The 16221-nt window shown below is 45.8% G+C and overlaps 1 protein-coding gene and 1 long non-coding RNA gene across 10 annotated transcripts in view; one reads left to right on the top strand and one right to left on the bottom strand.

The window, feature by feature from the left end:
- The window catches only part of tox2 (TOX high mobility group box family member 2), a 292247-nt gene that overhangs the window by 179486 nt on the left and 96540 nt on the right, over nt 1–16221 (top strand). The window lies entirely within an intron of this gene.
- Nucleotides 4138–10973, bottom strand: LOC138737477 (uncharacterized). The gene is made up of 3 exons (XR_011340951.1): nt 10894–10973; nt 9070–9173; nt 4138–4226 (listed from the first exon to the last, which is right to left on the bottom strand). It is a non-coding gene; the product is annotated as an uncharacterized lncRNA (long non-coding RNA).

The raw sequence follows: 16221 nt of genomic DNA, 5'->3' as shown, positions 1-16221 counted from the left end.
TTGGTGTAGATGTGTTGTTAGGTGCTGCCAGGGCAGAATATCAGCATTAAACAAACTCGTTTGCTTGTACATCACATGGCATTCTCTCCTCCTGGCATTGGTATTTAATAAATAATGATATGGAATCCACTGTGGACTCAGGCCACTTCACCCAACAGTACCCCATGCCCGCCTCTTGCCACCCTGTCTCACTCAGCTGTCAGCACACATTTCCATTCCCTTAATCTTTCCCAGATTTCTCTTTATAACTTCCCAAGTTTGGACATTGTGATTCATTCCTGTCTTCATGATAGCTACTCCAAGAGAAAGCCCCTGGCTTCTCACACCATCTGTGGCCATTGTCTTGCATCTCCTCTGCCCCTTCATTGAGCGCGTGAGGTGCTCACACAAGGTAAAGCTTTGAAATCTCAGAATTTATTCCATGGCTGAAACTCTATTAAAACATTGCAAACAAAATAGTTACTGAGGATTGAAGGAGCAAAGGGATCAGTTCTGCACCTCCACTCTGTTCAGTCACACAGTTAAAGCATGGTTGAAATATGTTTGCTCCATCTCCAGGTCTTGGTTCCCTATCCCCCCCAATTTCCCGATCAATGAAAATTTCTCACTCTCATTTTGACATTGTTGATTCTGTCTCAGACCAGACAGAGGGAACATTTCGGATTCTACCCAGGATTTTTGTAAGCTGATCTCAGTGTCTTCTCCAGAGACCAGAAGGGGGTTTGTTAAGAGGTATGATATGGTCAATAAAAAGGTTCGAGAAAGATTGGATGCCTAAGTTAGACCATTGATGTTACAGAGAGGGAATAGAATTATCCCTGGATAGTGACATCAATCTTGATGAATATCCTGCTGCTATCAGCAACTTTATAAGTACGTATGACAAGGATCACAATATGGGTATTCCGCAATTGGAACCCATCCATTTACCAGGAAGTGGACTAGAGACCTGGCCCTCTACAAGTACGATCTTCATTTACAAATGGGAGCACCACCAACAGCTCGTGCATCATGAACTCCATCTCGTATGCTACTTAATACAATGATCAATTAATTGATATTGCGCAGGAACTCACACCCCACTTGTTTTTCCATGCTCTTATAAAATCATTGAACATTTACGACATTGAAGTGGTAAATGTGGGCTCAATCTTAAGTTTTAAGAATAAATTGGATAGATTGGAGGGTTATGGACTGAATGCAGGTCAATGGGACTCGCCGAATAATCTTCTGGTACAGACTAGAAGGACTGAATGGCCTGTTTTCTGTGCTTTAGTGTTCTATGGCTCTAATTGTTTATTTCCAAAGTGAAAGGAAGTGTAACACTTGCTTTGACACCTCCTCCCTCACCACTATCCAGGGTCCTAAACACCTTTCCAGGTGAAGCAGAGATTCACATGCACCTCTTTGAACCTCACCCAGTATAGTCGGTGCTCCCGATGAGGCCTGCCCTTCATCGGGAGACTAAACATGCTCAGGGACCCTTTCTCAGAGCATCTACTCTCTGTCGACAGTTGTCATTCCTGAGCTCCTGGTTGCTGCCATCCCAACTCGCCTCCCCAACCTGACCGTCCTGGGCCTTCTCCAGTGAGGCCCAAAGTAAACTAGAGGAACAACACCTTGTATTCCCCTGGACAGTCTTTAGCCCAATGGGATGAGCATGTAATTTTATATTTTCAGTTGAAGTACCCACTCTCTTCTTCTGTACCCTGTTCTTCCCTTCTTTGAAACTCTTTCCCACCCAGATCCCTACTCCTTTTAATCCCACCCCCCACTGAATTCTTCCACTACCTTTCTCCTCTCCCTTTTCCATCTGGACCCTCTTTATACCACTACTCTATGTACCTTTGTCTCTGATCACCCTCCCTCACTGTCTGACGCATCTTCCCCCACCTGACCCTTTGTTTTTCTCGTCTCTATCCCCCTTTGTCTGGCATCTGCTAATCTACTCCATCTGTCCATCCCTGTCTCACCTCCACCTGGGTCACCAATACCTCCTGGACCCCCTTTTCCCACCCCTCCCACCCTGTCCTCGTCATATCTGCTTTTCCCCGTGTTTCTCCTGTCTCAATAAAGGGCTGAGTTCCTCCATCAGATCTGGGCTCTTCCCCATTTGAGGAATATTGCCTGGTATCGTCAAGAATAATAAAGAGGGAATGTTTCCCCATTTTGGTAATAATTGTATTCAGCTGGTTAAATGTTTACTTGACAAGTAAGAGGTGAGCAATAAAACAGAATTTATATGTCAGGCTATAAATAGTTGGTGCCCTCTGCTCAGTTCTGGTTGCCTAACTACAGGAAGGATATCAGTAAGATTGAAAGAGTGCAAAAGGAGGTTTACTAGGATGTTGCCCAGTCTTCAGGAGTTAAGTTAAACAAAAGATTAAACAGATTAGGACTTTATTCTTTGGAGCGTGGAAGAATGAGAGAAGATTTGATAGAAGTTTATAAAATTGAGGGGTTTAGACAGAGTAAATATGAGTAGGCACTTTCCATTTAGATTAGGAGCGATGTATATGAGAGGACATGGTTTCAGGGTCAAAGGGGAAAGGTTTATGGAGAAATTCTTCTCTCAGAGAGTGGTGGAAATGTGGGACGAACTGCCATCTGACGTGGTAAATGTGGGCTCAATCTTAAGTTTTAAGAATAAATTGGATAGATTGGAGGGTTATGGACTGAATGCAGGTCAATGGGACTAGCCGAATAATCTTCTGGTACAGACTAGAAGGGCTGAATGGCCTGTTTTCTGTGCTATAGTGTTCTATGGCTCTAATTGTTTATTTCCAAAGTGAAAGGAAATGTTTATTAACATTGTACACCATCTGCCAGACCCTTGCCCATTCATCTAACCTATTTATATCACTCTGCAGCCTCTCCACATCCTCTGCACAATGAGGTTTTCCACTCAAACTGGTGTCATAAGCAAACTTTGAAACACAACACTCACTCCCTTCTTCCAAATCAGTAATGTATTATAATCAATTATGGGTCCAGCACTGATCCCTGTGACACTCTCTTTCCTTTGCTCATATTTAGGTAATAATATATCCAACAAAGTAAATTGTATATCACACATGACAAACTCTGGCCCGCGGGCCAAATTTGGCCCACAATATAATTATATTTGGCCCGCAAGATCATATTAAATATATATTAGAGTTGGCCCGCTGGCTGCCGCACCAGTATAGCGCATGCACACTGAAGGTGAAAATGAAGACGCTGGAGGTGTGGAGGGATCTCAGAGTCCCGAATCCCAGGGATCAGAGCGCCGCACTCAGCCCGCCCAGCTCCCGGACACACAGACGCGGCTGGAGTTGGGGACCATCCTCGCTGGGTCTGCGCTTCAGCGGCGACGCCGGACCGAACGTCTCGTTGGCGATGCCTTCCCCCTCGCTCCGTGTGTGGCGGACCCTGCCTCCCGCTCCTTTTGTTGGAGATGAGCCCGGCGCCGTGAGATCGCAGTTTAATCCCTCTCCAACCATGGAAGGGGGGTGGGAGCAACGTGCTCTTCTCAGCCAATTCCTCCACTGCCCCGGACGCCGGAATTTCAACGGGGGGTTCGGGTGCCTTCGTCAGGCGACCGACCTGTTGGTCCAAGACAAGGGGAGAACGTACAAACTCCACACAGACAGCACCTGAATTCGGGTGAACGTGGAGCTGCGACCCCACATTCCACATCCGGACTGTGTGTAAGATTGGGAGCAGTGAGACGGAAGCTTATTTTGTTGCTGTGATTTAAGCCTTTCTTGGGGTGGGGGGGGGGTGTCCTTCTCTGACCACTTGCCTAACAATTAACCTAATCAGATGTGGAGTTACCACGATACAACAGTTCTCAACCTTTTTCTTTCCACTCATGTCCCTGTGCCATTGGTGCTCTGTGATTAGTAAGGGATTGCTTAAGGTGGTCTGTGGGTGGGAAGAAAAAGTTTGAAGACCACTGTTTTAATCATCCCTCATTGACTCGTCATGTGCACGGTTTCAGACGCTAAAGGAAATGGGCCAATGACAATGAAAGAGTTTATCCAAAACTATTATTAAACATTTATTTTAATAAGAAAAAGTTTAACATTACATATGTTGAAAGAAGAGAAAACATGCAGATGTTGTTGAAAATTTTCAATAAATATTTAGTTCGGCCCTCGACTTAGTCCAAGTTTTTAATTTTGGCCCTCTGTGAATTTGAGTTTGACACCCCTGATGTATATTAACAAATAGCTGTAAACAACCTATGAAAGAGACAAAAAATGTATGTAAAGCAAAAACTATTCTAATGATCTAACCCCCTTCCATGTGAAGTTATGATTAAACATAAATATTTCATTAATCTATAAAAGTGCAACCAAACCATAAAATGGGATCCAATAATCTTATAAATTTGGAAAATAATCAAGGAAAGGGCCCCATAAATTAAAAAAGTTAAATTTAATTACATTAGTAGAGCATCTAATTTTTTGCCATCACATCAGATAACCATTGAGTAGGTGTAGGAGGGACAGCATCCTTCCATCTCATAAGTACAGCTTATCACCACTCCACTCACAACTGATTGCCAACCAGAGAAACACCCATTTATCATAACTCTCTGCCTTTATTGGTTAACCAATCCTCTCTCCATGCTAATATATCACTCCCAACTCCATGCATCCTCATCTAATGGATATGTTTAATGTAGCACCTTATCGAACTCCTGGAAGTCCAAGTATGCAACATCAACCATTTCCCCTCTATCCACTAGGATCATTGTATCCTTAGAGAACTCCAATAAATGCGTCAAACACAACATGTCCATCCTGAGTCCATGCTGCGTCTGCCTGATGGAAGAATTTCTATTCAGATGTCTTGTTATTTCTTCCTTAATGATAGCTTCAAGCATTTCCCCATCTACTTCAGATTTCTGGTAGTTCTAGTTTTTTTTGCTTTACATGACTTCCACCTCCGTGAGGTTTTGCACAGACAATATGTTTGAACTATTGATTGTGGGATAAAACTAGGCTATGCTCTTTTCTGAAACTGTGGCATGTGACATCCTTCACAAGGTGCAGGGCCAGGAATGCAACCTGAGTGAAGGGCACCACAAGTGGCATCCCCATGGCCCCACTCACTGTACCTGATAGAAATACAGTGAAACATCTTCAGTGTGGAGAAACTGATGGGTGACTTGATTGACCAGGGAATGTTGATCAGACTGACTCACACTAACAGGAGGTACTGGGAGGTTTGTTTGTACATGCAACTATAAAAAAATGTTTTAAGCAAACAACAGCTGGCTTTATAGCCTGGATGGGTTATTGGAACAGCTGGTGTGTCATGGAGAGTGAATTGATAAACACTTTTCTGAGTCCAAAGTTGGAGTCATTTGGCCAAAGACTGGGAAATGGCAGCAAGGCACCACCAACACCCGTTGTTGCCATATCGTTGCCACTGTTGAGCAAGGCAAGCCTTGCACATCAGCAATGATGCAAAGAAAACCTCCCCAGAATGGAATTCCACCTTTATGCCTCTCACATCAACTAGTTTCATTGCGACTGTCAGGAAATGTTTGAGGAGCAGGCCTTTGACTGCAAGCTCTTTGTAGAATTGAGTTGCACCAGTTGAACTCAAGGGTTGTTGGACTGAATTCGAGGTAATACCGATTGATGATTCCCCCTTCTAGTCACTGTCCAAATGCTACTGAAAAATGGATGGGAATTTGGACATAGTGTTCTCTGTGGCATTCACTGAGGATCTGGACAAGGTTTCAGTGTAACAACTATCTCCTAGCACATGAGTGCTAGGAGCTGAAAATTCAGTCCATGGTGACTCCCTGGTGGTACATGAACAGCAGGCCCAAGGGCTTAACCCTTCTGGAAACTATTGGATCAGTGGGAGGGCGGCATAGTCATTATTAACCAATCAGATTGACCTAAAGATCCGTTGGGTGTGAAAAAGTTCCCAAGGTATTGGAGGAAGTATGCTAGCATCGTAGATGGGATTGTGTACCCAGGGATCAGTCCACGGCCCACACTGTTGAAGCTAGGACATGGAGGAATAAAGTGTGATGATTCCAAGTTTGTCAATGATTAAGAATAGGTGGAAGTGCATGTTGTGGAGAAGTGCATTGGATGTGAATTCCATTCATTCAGTTGGAGGTGAGGTGAAGCAATGGAGGGTGGAAGAGTGAGGTAAGGCATCTGTGAGGCCATTTTGCACTGATGTTGGGTCTGTGCTGGGTTCAAGCTATGCCTCGTGAGGTAAGGATGAACTTTTGTCTGGATCCAGATTTGTAAACGATCCTCAGTAAGGAAGATAAAAACACAATGCTGGAGAAACTCAACAGGTCAAACAGTGTACTTTATATAGCAAAGATAAAGATATATAACCAATGATTTGAGCTTGAGCCCTTTATCACAGTATAAGTAAAATGTCTCCGCCTGCCTCACTCGACCGAGGCCGGGGCCTCCGCCTCCCCTTCGCTCTTGCCCGGATCGGGGCCGCTGCCTGCCTCACTAGACCGAGGCCGGGCAGAAAGTAGGAGGTGGCGGCCCCGGTCCAGGCACAGGGAAAGCAGCGGCGACCCCGGCCCCTGTCCGGGGCAGTATGGTCCGACCTAGGAGGGGAGGCAGGCCCCTCCAGTCCGGGTAAGAAACCTGCATAGGAGAAGGCCACTCCGATATCAAACCTACGACCCAAGGACCTCGCTGCCACGGCACACAAACCATGGGTGTAAAGGGTGGGGCCAGTAGTGCGCGCACTGCACTCCACCTAAAAGCTCCTTTGCGCAGGCCCGAGGACAGGTCCATGTCCTCCCCCTCCACGTCCTCCCCCTCCACGTCCTCCCCCTCCACGTCCTCCCCCTCCACGTCCTCCCCCTCCACGTCCTCCCCCTCCACGTCCTCCCCCTCCACGTCCTCCCCCTCCACGTCCTCCCCCTCCACGTCCTCCCCCTCCACGTCCTCCCCCTCCACGTCCTCCCCCTCCACGTCCTCCCCCTCCACGTCCTCCCCCTCCACGTCCTCCCCCTCCACGTCCTCCCCCTCCACGTCCTCCCCCTCCACGTCCTCCCCCTCCACGTCCTCCCCCTCCACGTCCTCCCCCTCCACGTCCTCCCCCTCCACGTCCTCCCCCTCCACGTCCTCCCCCTCCACGTCCTCCCCCTCCACGTCCTCCCCCTCCACGTCCTCCCCCTCCACGTCCTCCCCCTCCACGTCCTCCCCCTCCACGTCCTCCCCCTCCACGTCCTCCCCCTCCACGTCCTCCCCCTCCACGTCCTCCCCCTCCACGTCCTCCCCCTCCACGTCCTCCCCCTCCACGTCCTCCCCCTCCACGTCCTCCCCCTCCACGTCCTCCCCCTCCACGTCCTCCCCCTCCACGTCCTCCCCCTCCACGTCCTCCCCCTCCACGTCCTCCCCCTCCACGTCCTCCCCCTCCACGTCCTCCCCCTCCACGTCCTCCCCCTCCACGTCCTCCCCCTCCACGTCCTCCCCCTCCACGTCCTCCCCCTCCACGTCCTCCCCCTCCACGTCCTCCCCCTCCACGTCCTCCCCCTCCACGTCCTCCCCCTCCACGTCCTCCCCCTCCACGTCCTCCCCCTCCACGTCCTCCCCCTCCACGTCCTCCCCCTCCACGTCCTCCCCCTCCACGTCCTCCCCCTCCACGTCCTCCCCCTCAAAACCGCTGCAACCGTGTCTGCCTGTCCCCCATCGGACTTGTCAGCCACAAACGAGCCTGCAGCTGACGTGGACATTTACCCCTCCATAAATCTTCGTCCGCGAAGCCAAGCCAAAGAAAAAGAAGAAGAAGTAAAATGTAAGCAGGTGCCTGAGTTTGGGCATCTGCCTACATTTTGCTCATACTTTGATGAACAGCTGAAGTCTGAAATGTTGGTTTGGTATCTTTGCTACATAAAGTACACTGTTTGAGCTGCTAAGTTTCTCCAGCATTGTTTTTACTTCATTCATGGTGTCTGCAGACTTTCGTGTTTTACTCTCAATCAATGAGGGTCCTAATAAGCAATCAGTGCTCTTGCCATGAGATCTGGTGTGAATTATGTCCATTCAGCTGACTGGGGCTGTTGTCAGAGCAAAGATAGATCCCATTAAAATGAACAAAATAGGGTTTGACAGGGTGGATGAACTTTCCCTTGGCTGGGGCCTTAGACCTCAAAATAAATGGTCAGCTATTCAATCCTGAAATGGGAAGAAAATTAAGGGATGTGGGCATCACGGTGGGGCGGAAGATGGCAGCTGATCATACTTAGCAGGGAACTGCTATTTCCTCTGTCTTGAGTGAGGAGGTTGTAAAGTTCCTCCCCCAGCAGGTACTGGTGGCCTCTCATATGATGAACTTCTCAGCAGGATGGATGAGTGAGTGAGCAGGAGGTGTCAAAGAATAGCACATGTTGTTGTGGTTGACAAGTTTCCAGATGACCTGCACTCTTCCCACTTTAAGTCCAAGTTGTTTCTTGGTACTTGGCCTTCAGGTGCCTGTCCACTGTTTTATTCTCCAGTCCACAAACACCTTCCATTCCAAATCCACCCCCCCCCCCCACCCCTCCTGGTGGTCCTCATCAAACCAGCCGTGGTGTTTTCTGAGAGGAAGCTCAGGCCTTGTTACGAGTGCTGACTCCAAGGGTCTGGAGACATGGACACTCTGTGGCCCCTTTGTTTTGGGCCCATCTTTGTCCTCAAAATTGGTTTTATTTTCAGTGAGAGGGACCAGGTTGATTGAAATGAAGGAGCAGATTTGATGGCGGTGATCTGGCATCTTAACTCCTACCAAGCCACAGAGGGTCACATGTGCTGGGCCCCAGGGTCAGCGGTCAGACATTGAACTTGTGACCTGGGCTATTGCTGCCACCTTAGCACTTGGAAGTGGAAGTCAGAAGCAACACTGATATTTTCACCACTACAGCTGCAAAAGGCCAACTTGCCTCTGACAGGGTTACGCCTCTGTGATTCTGAAAAATGTCACTTTGTTATCTCGTGCAAAAACACAGCAGATGTACGATTAACACTTTCCCAGAGGCAGGTTGGAACTTGCTGTCACCTTGCCCCAGCTGTCTCAGGATGAGGACAAAGTTCTTGTGCTCACCTCTCGCCACCTTGGCAGCGATTCTGCTTTCTCTTCCTTCACAGCGAAGGGAGTGTCTCTCCCCAGTCCCACAAGTATGATTTGTTCCATGTGTAGGTATGGGTCTGTGTTAGCAGGGTAGAGGGAATAGAGAATTTGGTTTAAAGTAGTCAGTGCTGAAAACTTTCAATATCAGAAAATCTGCTGAGCGTGAAAGCAGCTTTTGGTTAGTGGTCCGCAGTGAAAGGTATTAAAAATATAAGTTTCACTATTGCAAATATGTGGTCCTGAAATATGAATCACCATGTTTTAGTATTTGAAGAGTGCTTCTGCATTGAATAAGAGCAGCTTTATTGAATAAGATTATTTATTTTAGTGGGTGCATTGCGCCCAATTTTGAAACCCACACTTTTGGAAGGATTTCATGCCTTGGTCAAGATACAGAGTGGATCTACAGCAGTAATGACAATGTCTTACTTGCTGCTCTCTAAAAGGCATTTGTTAAAAAAAATTATGAGTAAACTAAATGAATTCCCAAAAAAAAGAACACTTAAGATAGATAGAAAATGAATATTCACAGTTAACCTAGTGGAAACCAAAGTGACTTGCAATAATGCAGGCAGTCCTTTTTTGGTATCTGACCAGCCTGTTAATAGTGTAACAAGGGGAGGTCTGATAGCCATTGGAAATAAACTTTACTTGAACCAAGAGGTAGGTGAGGTCCTCAGACTTCTGACTTCTGCCAGAAGGGAGCAGTGAGAAGATGTTGTGACCAGGGTGATGGGGGTCCTTTCTGAAGTTGGATGCCTCTTGAGGCAGCTCCTCACATAGATGCCCCAGGGATGAAGGACCCCAGATGCTGCCAAGCCTGGATAAATTGTGCACTTTCCAGATCTATTTACAATAAACCCACTTCCCAACTCTTAGTTGCAGAAACACAATCCTGGAGAAACTCAGCAGGTCAAACAGGGTACTTTATATAGCAAAGATAAAGATAAATAACCAACATTTTGGGTTTGAGCCCTTCATCAAGGTATGAGCAACATGTAGGCAGACACTGCCTCTCTACATTTTGCACATACCTTGATGAAGGGTTCAAGCCCGAAACATTAGTTATTTATCTTTATCTCTGGTACTTGCCTGCATTTTACTTATACTTCGTTGAAGGGCTCCATCTTTATCTTTGCTATACTGTATAAAAGTACGCTGTTTGACCTGCTGAGTTTCTCCAGCCTTGTGTTTTTACTTCAATCACAGTGTCTGCAGACTTTCGTATTTTACTTTTTTTCCAACTCTTAGTCTGAGATCCATTGCATTACACACCATGAAATGCTCACTCAGGAAGTACTTGTTGCATTAACTAGAACTGTAGGGCGGCGCGGTTGGCATAGGAGTTAGCGCAACGCCTTTACAGCACCAGCGATCAGAACTGGACTGGGGTTCGAGTCCCACACTATCTGTAAGGATTTTGTACATTCTCCCCATGTCTGCGTGGATTTTCTCCAGGGTCACCTGTTTTCTCCCACCATTCAAAGCATACTGGGGGTATAGATTAATGGGTGTAAATTGGGCGGCACGCACTTTTGGGCCGAAATGGACTCTTATTGTCCTATATGTCTAAGGTGAGCGAGCTTTCTGTGGGAAGCCTCCAGTGAGCATGATTGCATGAGAATGTGCAGAAATCAATTAGAACTGACAGTAATCTTGATATTTTAGAGGATCAAACGGATAACTGCTGGCTACAGAGTGACAATCCTAAGGATTACTGGTAAAGCATTAAAGTCTGCAGGAGATGAGAGATGTGAGATGTGAAGTGTGAATTATAGTGTTAGACATCTCACTCACTGCCTCGGGGATTCTGGTGTGGAGCCTTGGCTTTCATCTGTAGGCAGCAACACACTGCTTTCATTTCGTTTTCTTTTTGCTGAGAATAGAAAGAGTTCATAAATGTACTTGGAGCCCCAACCAGGACAAATTCCAATTGTCCTAGAGACAAAGATACAGCATGGAAACAGACCCTTCAACCCACCCTCCTTCTTGCTGATCAAATTGTCTGTCCAATCTTATTTAATTTATCTGACAATTGGCCCATTTTACTCTGAACCTTTCCTGTCCACGTTCCTTTCTTATAAATGACATTTAGACAGGTACATGGACAGGAAAAATTCAGAGGAAAATGGGCCAACTGACTTACCTTATCTATGGCACTCATAATTTTATAAACCTGTATGGTCTATCCTCAGCCAGGGAGAAAAGTCCCAGCTTATCCAGTTCTTATACAGTACAACTCCCAATGATCTGAAATCAGATTCTCTGAAATCCCTTGTTTATCTGAAAATTTTGTACAATTTCGGATAAATGAGGATATCCAAAACAAATCAGAAAGCCTCATTTATCCAAAATTTTCAGAGCTGAACTGACCGGGGACATTGGGTCGCTTTCCTTTGGCTTGGCTTCGCGGACGAAGATTTATGGAGGGGTAATGTCCACGTCTGCTGCAGGCTCGTGGGTGACTGACAAGTCCGACGCGGGACAGGCAGGCACGGTTGCAGCGGTTGCAAGGGAAAATTGGTGGGTTGGGGTTGGGTGTTGGGTTTTTCCTCCTTTGTCTTTTGTCAGTGAGGTGGGCTCTGCGGTCTTCTTCAAAGGAGGTTGCAGCCTGGCGAACTGTGAGGTGCCAAGATGCACGGTTGGAGGCGAAATCAGCCCACTGGCGGTGGTCAATGTGGCAGGCACCAAGAGATTTCTTTAAGCAGTCCTTATACCTCTTCTTTGGTGCACCTCTGTCTCGATAGCCAGTGGAGAGCTCGCCCTAGAACACGATCTTGGGAAGGCGATGGTCCTCCATTCTGAAGACGTGACCCACCCAGCGCAGTTGGATCTTCAGCAGCGTGGATTCGATGCTTGCGGACTCTGCCAGCTCGAGTACTTCGATGTTGGTGATGAAGTCATTTCAATGAATGTTGAGGATGGAGCGGAGACAGCGCTGATGGAAGCGTTCTAGGAGCCGTAGGTGATGCCGGTAGAGGACCCATGATTTGGAGCCGACAGGAGCGTGGGTATGACAACGGCTCTGTACACGCTGATCTTTGTGTGTTTCTTCAGGTGATTGTTTTCCCAGACTCTTTTGTGTAGTCTTCCAAAGGTGCTATTTGCCTTGGCGAGTCTATTGTCTATCTCTTTGTCGATCCTTGCATCAGATGAAATGGTGCAGCCGAGGTAGGTAAACTGGTTGACCGTTTTGAGTTCTGTGTGCCCGATGTAGATGTGGGGGGGCTGGTAGTCATGGTGGGGAGCTGACTGATGGAGGGTCGCTAGTGGCAATGAAAATGTCGGGCTCCCAGCAAGAGCTGAGCCTCAGTGGGGAGGTGTTGGCGATTGGTGGTGACCAGAATTTTTTGATAAGAAATAAACATTATGTTAATACTTAAAAAGCCTTCCCTTGTTGTTTAAACACTGTTACAAGTGATTTGCTGTTGCTGCTGGGCTGTTTTTTAAAAAATGACCAGTTCTCCGAAAAAATTATCTGAAATAGGCCCAGTCGATTTTGGATAAATTGAAGTTGTACAGTAATTCACGACAACAGTTGTGGTTGAGGCAGCACAGTTAGTGTAGCGGATAGTGCAACTCTGTTGGATCACCAAAAACCTAGGTTCGAATCTGCCATCATCTGTAAGGACTTTAAATGTTCTCCCTCTGTCTGTGTGGGTTTTCTCTGGACTCTCCTGTTTTCTCCCACCCTCCAAAACATACAGACCTGATGGTTAATTGGGTGTAATGGGGTGGCAACTGACGGGAGGGCCCGTCATCATGCTATATATCTACATTTAAAATGTAAATTTCCTACAATACTCCTTGCATTGAAATAGATGCAGCTGAGGACATTTCCACCATGTACAACCTATTGACTTCTAAAAGTGCATGTAGTTTTCACATCATCTTTTCCCTCCTCCACTCCTCTATCTGCTCTGGCACTCTGATTCCCCTCCCCCTCCAAATCTTGCTTAAATCCACCAGAGCAACACTAGCAAACCTTCCTGCAAGGATATTAGTCCCCCTCCAATTTAGATGCAAACAGTGCTGTTGGAACATGTGTCCCCTTCCCTGAAAGAGAGCCCAATGATCCAGAAACCTGAAGCCCTCCTTCCTGCACCATGTCTTCAGCCATGTGTTAAGCTACATTATTCTCCTATTTCTAGCTTCACCAACACGTTAAGCCTTCCATCAAATGGCTTTGAGACCCACCACCAAAGATCTGATAGAAGAGGTGGAATTTTTTTCTCTGAGGGACACATTCACCTTCCCTGAAGTGAAAAAGATTCTAAGTGATATATGGAGGGAATCTGGTCTCTAATTGCCTCCTGATCAGAGAGCCTTGTGAAGCCAGGCATGGGCAAAGATGCCAGATTTCCTTCTTGGAAGTTGGCTTTTTACAGAAAATTCACCGCAGCATTCAAATGCAGATTGAACTGAATCTTCCCCAGCAGGGACTCCCCATTCAGGTCTCTGGACACAATGCCAGTAACATCAACCCTACTGCCACAGCTCTGCTCAGCACACAGCTCATGGCAAAGAACATGGACTTTCGCACCATTCTTACAGTACCTTGTATGGGAAGCTCAAGAAAGCAGTCAGTCAAGGTGAATTAAGGTTAGATCTTCCCTTCCAATCACTGACAGCATGGAACATAGAACACTACAGCACAGTATAGGCCCTTCAGTCCTTGATGTTGTGCTGTCCAATATATTCCTTAGCAAAAAAATACTAAACCTTCCCTATCCTGTAATCCTATATTTTCCTTCCATCCATGTCCCTGCCTAAGGGTCTTTTAAATGCCCCTAACATTCCAGCCTCCGCCACCATCTCTGGCAAGGCATTCCAGACACCCACAACTCTCTGTGATGTCTCCCCGAAACTTCCCTCCCTTCATTTTGTACATATGACCTTGGGAAACGGGCGGGAATGCAAGAAGTGACATATATTGCCAAAGGTAGGAGTTTGTGGATTCTCTCTGTGCTAATAAGGGGCTTCTAAGAATTTGTATAAAATAATTCCATCAAGCAAAATTTTTTTTAAATTGCACAGGAGCATGGATGCCATTTTACAAGACATTGGTGAAACCACGCTGGTCATTGGTCACCCAGCTGTAGGAATAACATCAAGTTGGAAAGGATGCAGTTTTGAGTATTGAACACGTGGAATTACAACATTGTGGCCATTAGTGAAACTTGGTTGCAAGGGGGGTACAACTGACAGTTCAATGTTCCAAGCTGCCATTGCTTTAGAAGCGATAGAATGCTGGTGGGGGAGGGGACTGGGGGTTGAAAGGGGGAGGAGTGGCATTGCTTGTCAGGGAAAATATCACAGCTGTGCTCAGGCAGGACAGACCAGAGTGCTGGTCTACTGACGCTATATGGGTGGAGCTGAGGAACAGAAAAAGTACGACCACACTCATGGGGGTTGTATTATAGACCACCCAATAGTCAGAGAGAATTGGAGGAGCAAATTTGTAGAGATATAGCAAGACAGCTGCAGGAAACATAAACTTATGATAGTAGGAGATTTAAATTTTCCACATATTGACTGGGACTCCCATACTTCAAAAGGGCTGGATAGCTTGGAGTTTGTCATATGTGTTCAGGAAAGTTTTTGAAATTAATATTCAACTTGACAGTGTTCCAGAATTAAAGTTTTTTGGCTTGAAATGGATAATTTATTAGAACGAATAACTGGAGTAAGATTCCCACAGGATCCAATGTTATTTTTACTGGGAGATATTAGAGGGATTAAACCTAAATTAAAACTGATTATGTATCAAGTAAAATTTGTTCAGATTGCTTTGGCAATAGCTAGAAAATGTATTGCTAGAACTTGGAAGTCTGATATTGATTTAGAAATGGATAGATGGCATGCAGAAGTTAGGAATTGTATTTCACTTGAGAAAATTACTTATAGTTTAAGATACAAATATATATTTTGGAAAATATGGAGCACATATTTATAAACATTGGTATTAAAATCTAAATGAATCTCAAACATTCCCTTTCTCTTATAGGTCTCCATATCTATATATCTTCTTTGGCTTGGCTTTGCGGACGAAGATTAATATCTATATATATTCATATATTCACACACACACACACTTAAAGGTATCAGAAAGTGAAGTTCTCCTGTTGTGGTTCTCTTATCCCGTTTCTTTTCTTTTTTCTTTCTTTTTTTTGAGTTTGTTGGTAGAGGGTGGGGTGGAGGGATTAATAGGAGGCTTTTCTTTTTATTTTATCTTCGTTCTTTTTATATAAAAACATTGAGGGAAGCTAGTGTGGAAATTGCAGGGGCTCTGGCAGAAATATTTAAAATATCCTTAGCCATGGATGTGGTGCCAGAGGATTGGAGTGTAGCTCAAATTGTTCCAATGTTTAAAAAAGGCTCCGAAGTAACCCTGGAAATGATGGGCCAGTGAGCCTGATGTGGTAGATAAATTATTTGAAAGTGTTCTAAGAGATCAGATGTATAATTATTTGGATCGTCAGAGACTGATTCAGGATAATCAACATAGCTGTGCATGATAGGTCATGCTTAACCAATCTTCCAGAGATTTTTGAGGAGGTTATCAGGAAGGTTGATGAACAAAAGCCCGTGGATGTTGTCTACATGGACTTTAGTAAGGCCTTTGACAGGGTGCTGCATGGGGGAGGTTAGTCAGGAAGGCTCAGATACTAGGTATTTGTGGTGAAGTAGTTAATTGGACTTGACAATGGCTGGACAGGAGAAGCCATAGAGTAGTGATGGATGATTGCTTCTCAGATTGGAGGCCTGTGACTAGTGATGTGCCTCAGGGATCGGTACTGGGACTATTGTAGTTTGTTATGTATATCAGTGATCTAGATGATAATGTGGTAAATTGGATCAGAAAGTTTGCAGATGATATTAAGATTGGAGGTGTTGCGGACAGAGAAGGTTTTAAAAACTTGCAGAGGGATCTGGACCAGCTAGAAAAATGAGCTGAAGATGGAATTTAATAAAGGACAAACCAAGAAAGGACGTACATGGTAAATGGTAAGGCTTTGAGGAGTGCAGTAGATCAGAGGGATCTGGGAATACAGATACATAATTCCTTAAAAGTGGCGTCACAGGTGAATTGGGTTGTAAAGAGAGCTTTTGGTATATTGGCCT

Source organism: Narcine bancroftii, chromosome 6, assembly GCF_036971445.1.
Source record: "Narcine bancroftii isolate sNarBan1 chromosome 6, sNarBan1.hap1, whole genome shotgun sequence".
In the NCBI taxonomy this organism is placed as follows: Eukaryota; Metazoa; Chordata; class Chondrichthyes; order Torpediniformes; family Narcinidae; genus Narcine; species Narcine bancroftii.
Note: the sequence above shows the minus strand (reverse complement) of the source record. Positions and strands in the feature narration are given on the sequence as shown.